This window comes from Ambystoma mexicanum, chromosome 1q (assembly GCF_040938575.1).
Source record: "Ambystoma mexicanum isolate Mex_15411 chromosome 1q, UKY_AmexF1_1, whole genome shotgun sequence".
Classification (NCBI taxonomy): domain Eukaryota; kingdom Metazoa; phylum Chordata; class Amphibia; order Caudata; family Ambystomatidae; genus Ambystoma; species Ambystoma mexicanum.
The window spans coordinates 280,732,223-280,744,816 of NC_090922.1; the positions used below are offsets into that span (position 1 = coordinate 280,732,223).

At 42.1% G+C, this 12,594-nt stretch overlaps 1 protein-coding gene across 1 annotated transcript in view; it reads left to right on the plus strand.

The window, feature by feature from the left end:
- CDH13 (cadherin 13) overlaps positions 1-12,594 on the plus strand; it is a 2,842,668-nt gene that overhangs the window by 1,753,207 nt on the left and 1,076,867 nt on the right. The window lies entirely within an intron of this gene.

Consider the following 12,594-nt stretch of genomic DNA (forward strand, 5'->3'; position numbering starts at 1 on the left):
ATGGTCACCACACTTTGCAAAAAAAGTATATGGCCCACTCTGAATTTATATGCAAAGTTTGGTGAGGTTTGGTCCGGGGGGGAAAAGTTATAGGGGGGTCCCAAAACGTCTTTTTTTCCCATAGACATAATGGGAAAAAAAATTGCTCACGCCTACAGCCCAAACCGCTGGACGGATGTTCACCAAATTTGCGGCAGGAGGGGCGGCTTGGTCCCGAAAGCGTGCTTTTGTTAGTTTGGTGTAAATCCGTCCAGTAGTTTTTATGGTGCATGCTGCAGTCATTGCATATGTTTATATATGATTAGGTTTCTGTATTAACGACAACACTCCAATACAATGATATTAGATGAGTACATTCTTTAATAGATTAAGTAGTTCATGATAGGTATCCCGATCACCCCTGACATCTTGTTACCAACAATATAAAGAAATCTCGTTGTAGGGACTTTTCATCAAAATATATTTCACACGTGATATCATCAGTGATGTCATCAATGACATTTGTGATGTCATCTTTGATGTCCTGGATGTTAGTCTTAGCAATGCCCGGTGGTGACGCGAGTTATGGTTGCTTAGCTTACCATAACTGGCGAATTTCAGGGGTTTTTTGGTTTTACTTGGAACCATAACGTCCCTTTAACAAAGTTTTTTCTTTGAATTTCCTAGGTTTTTATTAGTCCAATTTAACCATAACGTCCCTTTAACAAATTTTTTTCATTGAATATATATATATAGTTTTTTGTGTATTAGCTAACCTTCATATTCATGTGAAAACACTTTGGGTACAATTTAACGAGATTATGATTGATGTGGTGTGCTGAATTCTCAGAAGCGCTATCAGTTTAACTCTGTACTAACAGCACAATGCAATCAGGTTCCTTGAAGGAAAATCCCACTTGCCACCTAAATATAATGAGAATCAAAATGCATTCCACATTACAATACTCCTGTATTCTATTGGGAATTATCACCCCGTAGAAATTCCAAACCACCCCTTTATCGGACAGAGTCTGAAGGGCAAATCGGATTTGCTTTAGAGGCTTTTATACTTACATCAGGCACGTTTTTTTTGTTGTTCATGGAGCAAGCAACAGTTAGGCATCTGGGTCCCCTTGGTCTCTGGTCAGCTCTGGCAGAGGTGAAATCTATCACCACCATCATCGTTCTCCCTCCTGGGCAAGGCTCCATATTTTGAGATATTTCCAGCTTAGAACCCTTCTAATTGGGCAGATTGTTTGTTGCTAACCAGAACAATGTGGTACTTTCAGCAGATGTTTTCAATATCAGACTGCTCACATGTGTGCTCACACTACTGTTAAAGTGTCCATAATCACCACATTTATATCATAATTATGTCACACTATTTGGTTTGACTGATCCTTCCTTTGGTTTACCCAACAATCAGACATTCAAAGTGAATACACAGATCCTGGGTTTTAATTTTTCTATATTTGTGATATTAAAAAAAAAAAAGTGGCAGCTACAACTTTTCCTAATACTTTTGACAGCATCTTGTTTTTACTCAAATAATTCAGGCCCTATTGTTCTCATTGAACTAAGCCCAGCCAATAGGGTTTTTGTGAGAGCAGCGTCAAAATGTGCCATCTAAGTGAAATGAATTCACCATGGAGGCTGGCTTGTAAATCCATTCATCTGTTCACTCTTGGTGTTAATCTTGTGTGAAGCAAACAGATGTATTATTCTTGGAATTTTAAAGTATTTTTCTTGCATTCTCCCCTGGAAGACCCCCAAAGGTGGGAGGACTAACTTGTGCCGGATTGAAATCCACTTTATCTTGAAATCAGTACATAATCAGGCTGTACCAAACCCCAATGTTATTCGAACCAACACAACAGAATAACTATGTTCTACCTAGTATACTGTAAAATATTAATTGAGTCCACCATATTATTATAAACATTGTACAATAAGCTGGCATATGTTGGAGAAATTAACCATTTCATTAAAAGACTCTGAATGACATATGATGAATTTCCTTAATTTGATGTACAGTAGGGAATGCATGAGCATGCCATTGAAAACATTTGACAACATGCTGTCACTGCACTTTTACATAGCCGTGTTCTGTGGTTAACAGTATATTTTCGACGGATTAAGGTTGCTTCACACCTTTAGAAATGAAGTTCCATTTTAAACTGGTGCATTCTGCTTCTCATGTTCTTTCCTCGACATTGGTTAAAACCCATGTTTTTGGGTGGAATGTACTGAAAGGTCCAGTGTCTCAGGCGTTATGCATCGGGTGTGCAGGTGAACGATTGCCTCTATCCCAAAGGCTTGCCCTTGCTCTGGTAGTAAATGGCAGAAATCATAACTAATATGATGCATTTTTATCTTGCCTCTCTCATGCCAATTGAAATCAGTTTCGATTGGTATGTGATTCTCCATACACTGAGCCATCTTCCTCGCACTTACAAGGAGAATCACAGTTCACAGTTTTTCGGAATCAGTTTGCTTTAGGGAAATAGTCTTGGGTTCAATTTATGTTGATAGTGTGTGATCTATGTATAACAAACAATATTTGCAGGTGCCCTTTCCTGCCACCCCACAGCAACCCAACAGGAAGAATGAATACATATCTGGCGAGAAATTCTGCACACCCTTGCTGGGATCTCTAAGTAGTCAATTATGAGTTGCAAAACCCTCATCTGTGACATCACAGCAGGAAAAAGGTACAATTCACACAGGGAATAGGTCCTGCGTGTGCGTATACAAATGTGCCTAGTTGGTGGGTATTATTATATATGTCATACGTTTACTACCCCGCACACCTATGTGTTCTTGAAAGTAGTGTGTTTATTTCTTTCTTACAAAGCCTTTTCTCTGCATACACAATGAACGTAATGTTCAAGAGTATTTTTAATGTTTGACTGCATGCTAATTTGTAGGTATTAAACCATTGTTCTGGTAATTGCAAAAACAGGAAATATATTATTTTTTCAGTGCACAGAATCTTCTGTGGTTACATTTTGAATCGTTGGCGAAACAGCAGCTTTTGAAAGAATAATGTGTTAACTCAGAACTATAACAAATTGGGACTGGTAAAAAAGTACCTAATGTGCCAGCTTTATGCTGACTTGATAATCGTATTGTTGCCATGGCGCCTTCCATTAGTCACTGAAGAACACATTGGCAGCGTGTAGTTGAAAAACCTCCCAACCTGTCATGGCACATTGCATATGTGCATTTTATTCACTTGAGATAATGGCGTGGCAGCTTACAAGCGCATTTACATTATTTTAAATCATCGGATCCGGCAGACACTTTAGGAACACCAAAGCCTAAAGTATGTTGAAGCCTTGTTTTATGCATCGGATGGTAATGCACAAAGTCTTGAATTATTTACTGGGATTGGACTGTCAACAGGCCTAGGAAGAAACCAGAAAAGGAGCAAAGAGTGGCCGGCATCCCATCCAGCTTCTTACACTCATCTGGATATGCGTCATTCTTATAACTGAGAGAAATTCTGTAAGAACTGCATTGCTTTGTCTTTGTAGTGTTGCGGCATCAAAGTGATTTTCAGTTCGACTCCTTCTAACTTTGATCATTTGATGATGTTGGTAGCTTTAATTGCACATGAATAATTAGGACAATTGAGGTCAGTGTTGCTGATTGCTACTTGCACATGGCCTTGCTGAAAGACTCCACGTTTTGACTGCGATTGATAAACCTGGTGAAAATTCCAGTTGCCTGGCACAATTTATTCCAACTTGGTCTAGTTGATTGGTTATGGGGTTGTGGAAATCTGAGGTACTCTCAGGTGGGATGTTGCCAGTTGATTGCAGTTGCACCTCAGAACTGAATGATGTTCTTGCAGTATCGACATTGCGTGGTCAGTTTTCGTGTTTTTGTTATGTTCAGAAAATCCCCCCTAACACATTATTGTCATACAATGATAGAATTACATTTAAACATGAAGGACTGCTTGAAGACATATGCCACATATTGGACAGCTGGCCCCACATGGCTTGCATTAGTTCATTCGCCCACCTGAAGTTCTGCAAGAGAAATGGTTTCCGTATTATTGTTGGAGGCACCTCTGAAGTCAGGAAGGTGAAGGGAGCCAGTGCTAGGTGCTGGAAGGTTTAGGAGCTGGGCACCCGGTATCAATTGTTCTGGTTGGTTACGTCACGGTATAACCTTTTGCCTACTCTGCATCTGCCACCGCTAAGTGTGGCTGTGGTAGTTCAGACGTTGTAACTGAAATAATTTTGTAACGTTACATTGGCAGGCATTCATTGATCCCATGTGTGGTGCTGCCACAGTCATGACCTTTCATTTAGTCTTTCTGTAGGCCCTCAACTCTACTCTGTTTACCAAGGTCTGCAATGGCATAGGCTTTTCCGCCCGCAGCAGAAGTTTAACAAGTGGTGGCAAACTGCCCACTCTGATTTTCGGCAGCTTAGTTTCTGGTCCACGTCAAAGGGTACTTCCTTGGCTACTTGAGACCTTCTTTCTTGTTACGCTTTCGGCCACACTGTCATTTTTTTATGCAGATTGTTTTCCAGAGCTTGGATCTCATTTGTTCTGCAGCTTTCATCATTATGGGTAAGGCAATAAGATTCCCTTCACCAGGACATTGTCTAGAAACATTTTAGACATGTGTCATTTCCATGACATGGCCTTGGTGGCTCCCTATATTCTGGTGTTGTGAAAGGTGGCAGTAAGATATGTTGAGTAAGCAAGAGTCCATCAGATCCAAAGATGGGGAAAGGGTGCTAGGAGCTGGCAGCTGTGGTGGCAGTCAGTGATGGAGGTCACAGGAGGATGGGTCAGGAAGGTATAGACAAGTGGGATAATTGTTAGGGGCAGACTGAGGATAATTGCAGAAAAGTGTGTAATGGACAGAAATATACACCCACTACAAAAACGGGTCTGTTTTCAACCTATATATCTATTTTAAAGGTGGACTTTTCGGGAAATGCAGGGGTACACATGAGTGGTTTTGGGAAGCTGATGTGCTGTTCCCCATTCCCTGCTGCATTTCTTACACTGCAGATGTTCTGCATGCAGTGGTTCCTGGGTTCTACCACAGCAGCTCCAAGTAACCCTCGCCACTCTTTTGTGTTTGGGAATCTGAGCATTGCTTTTAAATTAAATATGAGTCAATGGACTTTCTTTCCTCCTGTTCGGCAAAATGAACTGTTTTGTTATGATACATGGTGTTAATGGGTGGAGAATAAGATGTACATAAGGTTGAGCCAGGCCAGGGAGGGGCAGAACCAAATGCAGCCCTCCTATGCACTGGTGCGTGTTAGCATTACAGTGCTTTTCACCCCACTTCTGGTCTCTGTGTTTTATTAGTGTCCGATTGCCTGGAATGCCTGAGAGGCGTGGGGGTGCTGGGTGAGCACTGGTATTGTGGGGAGCAGGACGAGCCTGTAACAATATGTGCACATTATCTGCTGCCCATGGGCAATACACCCACATTCAGTGATGGTACAGAAAACGTATGTGGGATTTCTCGAACACAGAGATGTTCACTGGGGTACACTGACTTTGTACACGGTTGGCACATTGCATTGGGAAATGACCCAGACATTCCTGATGAGCAATATCCTGCAGTGGGTGCGGAGGCTGGGCTGTTTCCCACTTTCAATCCAGCCTCGTCTGATGAATGGCTGCTCTGTCAGTGATAGAACATGAATAAAGGTGCTTTAGTAAGTGTGTTTACAATGACAAATGGAATTATCATACTGAGAATAACATCATTTAACAAAGACTAATTGAACTGAAAGTCCTAAAGGATGCTGTGTATGTTGCGTGAGTTGGAACACTTGCAATAAACATGTATAGCATAGATAACAGCAACACATGATGCTATTCACTAAGAAAATATAATTGGCAGTCGCTGTAAGCCATGCCTCCTGCTATATACAGTTTATTTATTATTAACAAAGTAGTCAATGTTTGTATTTGTTACATAGGCCGCATGCAAATCAAAAATACTTCAGGGTGCATAGGAATAGGGGAAAAGAAAGGGAGTGTAAAGATAAAAAAATAAAAAAAATGGAGTTACAATTTTACTAATATTGATGAAGTAGTGGACAGAACATAGGCCCTCATTATGAGTTTGGGGGTAGCCATGGAGATATTAGCACCACGGCTGCCACCAAACCGGGCTCATTTACCGGGTTCCTGCAATGAGGAATAACCGGGTCATTCCAACATTGGAGGACCCGGTAATTCCTCCTTGCAGGAACCCATCCCCATTCCCATTTGAGCCCCCACAGGGCTCAATGGGAATGGGGATGGAGGTAACAACGGGCAGATTACAACTGGCCTGTTGTTACCTCCTTCTTCCTCTCGCGGGACCCGGAAAGCACGCCTGGTTTTACCAGGTGTGCGATCCGTGTCCCACGATGGGAAGCTTGTAATCTCGCCCATGACGGAATGAAGGGGGCCGGTCCCGTACTGGCCCCCTTCATTCCGTCAGCGCCAGCCTCGTAATGAGGCCCATAGATTTGAATGGCAGGTAAGGGATGTCCTCTGGAATTAGTAGATTTTTTGACTGGAACTGACCTTTTGAGCCATTGTCGAATAGCAGCAACCTCTGCACTTGTATTGTACTCCTTTCTGTTCAAGCAGAGATTGTTAAAAAAGATGTGTCCTTTGGGTTCTTATCATTATTTGGCTTGTTTTCCTTGCCCTTCACTGCTGAAGGATTTTGGGTTGGCCGACCTGAGTGTGCAGGATGAGTGATAGCAAAGGATGAGGTTAGCTGGGGGCGTTCTACAAGTGTTCCAGCAAATCTTGGGCAAAGTGGTGACAAAGTGGTGGAACACTTTAAGTGCCACTTTTTTGTATCTGCAGGATTTTCCCAGATTCGCCAGGGGAATTTGTGGAACCTTACGGACCGAACACATTTGCCAGCTTGTGTAAGGTGTCTGCCAGATCTGTCAGGTTTAACGCTAGTGTGAATACTTCCTTGGAGATATTCACGATGGCTGTTAAACTATGGTTTCCAAAGGGAATTGTCCTGTTTTTTCCTCCTATGAATCATCATTTGTGGGGCACATTTATACTTTTCAAAACAAATACTGCAAACATAACACGTAAAGGTCATTCTGCTGTATTTAGCACTTTAGTTTGCCACTATGTGTTAGAAAATCTGAAATTTGCATGGTAGTGAAACATTTGCCAGAAGGGCAAATGGAAGTTGCGCCTGCTGTGTAAGTTACATATCAGTATAATTGACCCGCTACACCCTAAGAGCGTGTTCAGTAAGAACTGTGAGCGATTTCAGTGCTTTCAAGGCTGATTTGAGATGATCATGTTTTTCATGAGGTCAAACTAAATCGGTCTGCTCAGTTTTGTGCCACCTTAATTTGGTTCAGATGGCACTTGGGAAGCACAAGATAAAGGCTGGTACAGGATAGCAAGAAATGATCTCCTTGTTTGATTTGGAGAGCAGGGTTAGCAAGATGACTGATAACATGTAGAAATAAAATACACTTCCAAGCAAACGTACGGACTTGAAGACACAAACTTCACTTCCGAGAGGCACGAACACAGGGCACACAGCAAAAATGTCACTCGCAGCCGACGGAGCCCTTAACTGCTTAGCGTCAGCTCAAATCGCTGAAGCAAAGCCTGTTTAGGCCGGTTTGTGACCCGGAGTCAGCGAGCGGCGATAAACGCTGCAAGTGGAGGACACAGTGATTAATCACTTTACTGCTTACCTGGAAGATGGGCAACCCCAAGAGCAATGTAAGTTACACATTCACACAGTTAAAATGGTGGGACAATGGGTGTGGTCATTTACATCGTAGAAGCTTAAATAAAATTCAATTATATGGATTGGACAAAAGGGACCCAACGCTGAAGATAGAAAAGGGGGACACAGTCATAAAAATAGCCTCACTGAATGCGTGCTCAGCAGTAGCACATGCCGTGGAAGTCGGGGAATTAATCCAAGAGTCAGATTTAGAGCCCATCTGTCTGACAGAAACATGGTTTACAGATGGGTCTCAAACTATATTTCACAAGCTTCTACCCGAGAACTATACTTTCAAGTCATTAACAGAGAGGACAGAAGAGGAGGGGGAATAGGCATAAATTATAAAGCTTCAATGATCATCTCACACCTGGAAAAGTTGTATTGGAATGATAACTTCCAATTAAGAGAATTCTCAATTTTACTATCCCATACTAGGGCAATCAAGGTGATTTTGGGATACAGGCCACCCGGGCCCCTGGGAAATGTTATGGATAAACTAGATGCCCATCTTACCTTAACGGGAAGCAAATAAAAAGAGTTTCTCTGTGTGAGGGACTGGAACATTTGGCTGGAGAGTGACAAACACCCTAACTATGGCGCCCTAAGAGAACTTTTTTGACAACTACAGCTTAGAGGTTGTCACTAGGGAATCCTCTCACAACAAGGGTCACTGTTTAGACCTACTAGCTATAAGAGGGGGAGTGGCACAATTTGTCAAGTCCATCTGACTCTTATGGTCTGACCATTGTGTACATCTATTTGGACTAGGGGGAATGGAATCACAGGAAGGGAGAGGACGGGAAAACATGCCAGTGTGGATGCGAATGATGGAGGATTTGGAAAAGATCCCAGGAGAAGAAGTTCAGTCAAGATTGGAAAAGCTAGACCTCGAGCTCTACTGTGAGTAATTTCTCAGTAGGGGGTCAGATATTTTAGAAGAGATTTGTGACAAGTATGCACCCCTAAAATTAAAGCGTACAATAAAATCCAAATCATGGTTTGGACCAGCACTGGCCCTTATGCGTAAACAGCTACGTCAGGCTAATAAAGGGTGGAGGTTATCCAAACAGGATAGCAATGCCGTGAAGGTGAAAGCTTTGTTAAAGGAATATAAACTAGCCCTCTTTACAGCATAACCTTATTCCTCCAAAGATAAATTAAACAGGCAGGAAACCAAGCTAGAGAATTATTTGATGTAGTGGCAAGATTTAGGAACCCGATATGTATGGCAGCTCCCACTACCGCAACCCAAGAAATAGCCAACAAGTTTAACAACTTGTTTGAAGAAAAGTTTCTGGATATCCAGAAAAGCATTGCCAAAGTGAAGATGGGTGAAACATGTGAGTAGCCCTCAGAAGAGACAGAGGGGGTCATTACGACCCAGGCGCTAATTGTGCCAACTTTACCACCATGGTGTAAACTATGTTTACACCATGGTGGATGGCGGATTTACCGCCCCATTCCAAGGTGAGTGGGGCGGTAAATCCCCATTTCCCATTTTCCCTTCCCCATTCCCATTTTTGCCCCATAGGGCATAATGGGAGTGGGGAAGGCGCTAATTACGCCACCGTAAATTACGGTGGCGTAATTAGCATCATGGCAGGTTAGCGCCATGGATTTTAACGGCTGCTAAGAGCAGCCGTTAAAATCAGAATAGGCGTTAAGGGTTAACGACGGCGTTAACCCTTAACGCCTGGGTCGTAATGAGGCCCAGAGTTGGAAGATCAAAAGGGTGAAGATGAGAACTTCCATTTTAAAACCATTGAAAATGAGAGTGTTAGCCCAGGTACTCCAACTTAAGCCAACTAAGGACCTGGCATTTCCAATACCAGTGTGTACAGCCATCCGTCTGGCAGCAAATCCTGTGCCATTTTTAACAAAGTTTATAAATAAATCCTTAATGGAGGGCTATGTCCCTCGTACTTTGAAGGGAGCACTGGTAAAACCTTTATTGAAACAGCCCAATTCAGATCCAACAGTCCTTAAAAACTATCAGCCGGTAGCTATTTTTTGCTGGCCCACTAAAATCTTGGAGAAAGTGGTCTGTGGCCAATTTCAAGATTTTGTGGACAGAAAAGCCTCCTGGTTGAATGTCAGTCAGGGTTTCGCCCCAATCACGGAACAGAGACCGCCTTGTTGGTGGTCCAGGATTATCTGTTAGAAGCTGCAGGTAGGGGAGGATCCACAATATTGTTGATGCTGGACCTATCTGAGGCTTTAAAACGATTGTTCACAAGATTATTCTCCAACGTATTGGGACAGTCAGGAGAACCTCGAAAGTAGTGGTAGACTGGTTCAGTTCCTTCCTGAAGGACAGGACCCAGCAGGTAACACTGGGAGGTTTTCTCTTGGAACTATGGCTAAAATGTGGAGTTCCACAGGGATCAGCATTGTCACCATTGATCTTTAATCTATACATTCAACCATTATTCGACATATTGAGGAAGTACGGATTAAGATTTCATTCTTACATTGATGATACCCAGATTTATGTGGAAACAGAGAATATAGAGGGGGCTTTTGAAAAGATCAACCAGTGTATGCAGGAAATTAGAATATGGATGGCATACAATCAGCTACAGCTGAATGCTGCTAATACTGAGGTAATTCTATTTGGAGTAGGCAGCAAGATGGGGGTCGAAAAACAAAGCACAATCCCACGGATCCTAGGGGAAGAGATTCATTTTTCAAGGAAAATAAAGAACCTCGGATGCACATGGCAGGAAAACCTAGGGAGCGAAGCCCAGGTAGGGGCAAAAGTGAAGGCTGTGTATCACTCCCTACTTATGATTAGGAATGTGCTCCCCTTTGTGGCAGCAGAAGACCACCCAGTGGTCGTAGAGGCATTAACCAACTCCCACCTCGATTACTGCAAGAGTTTAATTACAGGGATTCCAGCTAAACAGATGATGAGACTGCAAAGAGCCAGAATGCGGCAGTCAGGTTAATTTCCCACCTAAGAAAAAGAGACCAGGTGTCAGCCTCGCGTAGATCTCTCCACTGGTTGATGGTGGAGGGTCAGGTGAAGTTTAAGATGGCCTGCCTTATGCATAAAGGTTTCTATGATAATGCACCAAAATATTTTAGTGCCTGGATCCACCACCTTCAGCTAACGAGAGATCTCCGATCGGCAGATAAAATGCTGTTGACTATACCCCAGACTAAACAGATTTCAAAGGGAGATAGGAGGTTTTTGGTCTTCGGTCCAAAGTTATGGAACCAACTACCATTGACTATCCGTTCATGTTCATCATTAGAAAGCTTTAGAAAAGCACTAAAAACCTTCCTATTTAAGTGAACCTAAGTGATCTATATAACAGTCGCTATACTCTGATCAAGGCACACATCATAGTTAACATCTGGGCCCAAATGCAGTTTATTCTGCCTGGTGCGCGTAAGAAATACTCAAAATCAAAATCAAAATCAAACTACTTCAACAATTAAAATCAGGCTATGTCAACATTTCATTATTGAAGAAAAAAACATCACAGGTGGATGGAATAATGGAAAGAACGGTACAACTAAAGGTTTTTAGATGAGGCAGTGAGAGCACGTGTTAAAGTGAATTCGATAAACATCATTTACATTTAAATTTACATTAAACGTTTTCAAAGTTTGACTGCAATGTTTTTAACAATATAACATTATCACATGAACATACGTTTCACACTTAATCGATATAAAATCGTTATTACATTGGATTGATTTATGATTAACATTCCTACATTGGTGTTCATTGCAAACTGTCTTTGTTTGTATTCTCACATAAACATATATCGATCTTCTATAAACATATACTCTCTGTGAGGTCATGGCATTGTCATGGGACCAGTAAAGTCCATGGACCATGCTGTACAATTGGTTTGACACACTTTAAATGTATATTTTCTTTCTATATCGACATTAACTAATTCAATTGATGGACAAAGTAAACATAGGGTTCTAGTTTGCGATCATTACTTGAAAACCCAGCCAGATAGCTGAGAAAGCCATATCTTTCCTACACAGCACTGTATGCAACCAGGTGTCACAGGTTTTAATTCAGACACCATGTATACAACACTGCATCCCTTTACAATCAGTATAATGAGTCCAATGGAATAGGTGACCAAAACTGCAACAGGTGCAGCACACAGAAAGGGGAGCGATCTTGAAGAAAGTTTTCTATATACACGTGAAGGTTTTGTTGGCTGTTATCACTTTCTTTGGCATCAAAGATTCCACTGGATTTCATTTTTTGTATTCATATTTATTTGAAGAACACGGATGCCTATTTCATGCAGAAATGACTTACAATAAACATTAATGGATGGCAGGGGCATTCCACGGAAGGGTGCAGGTGGAATAGAACAAGGATGAGAAGATGTTTATTAGTGTGTGAACAAAGATAGATATAGACCAGGCACAAACCTGAAAGCAACAAAATATAAAAATAAAATAACAGCTGATTTACAAAGGTAATGTTAACTTTGGAGTGGGGGCACAATTATCTGACCCAGTGGTGGGGTCAGATTGGGGAAGTTGATGGGGCAGCTCCCTCTCTGGTCAGTAGTTGAAGTTTACGCTGACCTACGTAGGGGAGTAGGGAGAAATAAAGAGCGCAAAAGGCGGCAACAGTGGGCATAGGACAGTGGGCCTAAGTGCAGAGGAGGAGTGACGGGAACAAGATGGTGAGTAGACAGATATACAGTCACACAAAAATGGAGGAGCAACACCACTGATAGCTTTGTAGACAAGGAGCAGAACTTAAAAGACAATAGTTGTGCCTAGAGAGACATCCAGCATGGTGTCAGTGGACAGAAGTGAGGGAGGTTCTGGGTAGATTGTAGAGAGTGTGGGTAGTGAGGCGGAGGGCT